Source organism: Pterocles gutturalis, unplaced genomic scaffold (assembly GCF_000699245.1).
Source record: "Pterocles gutturalis isolate BGI_N339 unplaced genomic scaffold, ASM69924v1 scaffold871, whole genome shotgun sequence".
Lineage (NCBI taxonomy): Eukaryota > Metazoa > Chordata > Aves > Pterocliformes > Pteroclidae > Pterocles > Pterocles gutturalis.
The window spans coordinates 7,707-9,364 of NW_010099880.1; positions in this window are offsets into that span (position 1 = coordinate 7,707).

Sequence of the window (1,658 nt, forward strand, 5' to 3'; positions counted from 1 at the left end):
GCGCAGGGTGTTTGTTTGGAAGGAGTCTGGGAGAACAGAAGAGCAGGTAATGGGTAGAACAGCCTGGCCATTCTCTGGGGAAATTCTGCTTCCAGATTTTGGAAGAAATTGGCAGAAAGCTCCTGGCTGATGATGAGAGGGAGGAGGGAGGGAGGGAAAGGCAGCGACAGGCTGTTAAACAGTTGCATCCAAATACTAGCTCTAGCTTTCAAAAGGGACCAGTTGGAGACTGAATGGTTTGGGAACCTGAGACATTGAATCCTTTGGGATTTTTGACTCTCTTTCTATCTCTGCTGCTTCTACCTCAGAAATCAATTCCTTTTGGGGTTTCTTTTGCCCCACAGTTGTAAATATTTAGGCAATGTTTTTGGGGGTTTTTTTTTGTTTTGGTTTGTGTTTGGGTTTGTTGGTTGTTTGGTTTTTTTTTTTTTTTTTTTTGGTGAAGGGTGGTCCTAGAAAAGCAAACTTTGCCATATACTACTGGTGGTTCATAATTAATATTAATTCATTTATAGTGGTTTAACTTGCCTATATGGAGCATAGTCAAAAATCTCTGAACTCAGGCTTATCCTGAGTTGACAGGGCCAGTCAATCAGCAATGAATAGTCATCCCTTTGATTAAAGTATGGCAGAGTAAAGGGAAGTTTTCAGGTGGTGTTATACATCATTTTCCCCAAAGTTTTTATTTTTATTTAGAGCTGTCTTATAGACTGTGTAAGTCTGATTGTAAGCTAGTCTCTATTTTCTGAAAGAAAGAAGAGGTCAGCAGCGTGTGCGTTTGTGCCCGTGCTGACAGTGCAGGAGCGGAAGAGAGCTTCACTAAAAATGTGGCAGGCTGCTGAGACTATGAAATAGGGAGGAGTTTATTTATATTTAAAGGATAAATATTACTACAAGGTAGCCTGATAGTCTCCTAGTAAGAGCCAGCATTCTCTAAAAGTTGTCGCAGAGCACCATCTTCTGATGAAGCCTGTATTGCAGAGTGCGACACGAATGAACTCCTGAGCTGCTCGCTGCTCAGTGCCTGGCTTCTCAAGCAGCAGGTTATGAGCAAATGTGGATCCCGTTTGCTGAGGAAGAGGACTCGGATTATTAAGAAGTGGGTTTGTGTTTAACAGGTTCATGTCTTCCCTGAGTGAAAAAGTCCCTGTCAAAGATGAAGTAACACTAAGGATATTCACAAGGAGAAAATCCTGTGTGGAAAACGAAGGATGTGTGACTCTGTTGACAAAGAGATCCCGTGTTACAGTGCAGATTGAAGCAATGCTGACAAATTTCCTGATGATTTAAAGAAGCAGGTTTATGCAAGAAATGTAAAATTATACTTTAGTTTTGCCTGTGATATTTTTTCTTCGTGTTTTGTCCATTGCGCTTAATATCACAAAAGGTTTTCTGTGCTATATATTTGGCAATATACAATAATCTGTTTTGTAATCAAACAGAGAGATGCTCCTGATGCTTTAGTGAAATGATGTTCAAAAGGATGTATCCAAAGGGTAGCAGTTTTGTAAGTGCACACAGATTGAAGGGGCCATAGAATACCAAGAGCAAAAAAACCCAGAAGACACGTACAAAGAAATTACCTCAGGTGGCCTCGCACACATCAAAACTGAAACCAACATACATATGAAATTGTGAAGTTCAGGAGAAGGGTCCAG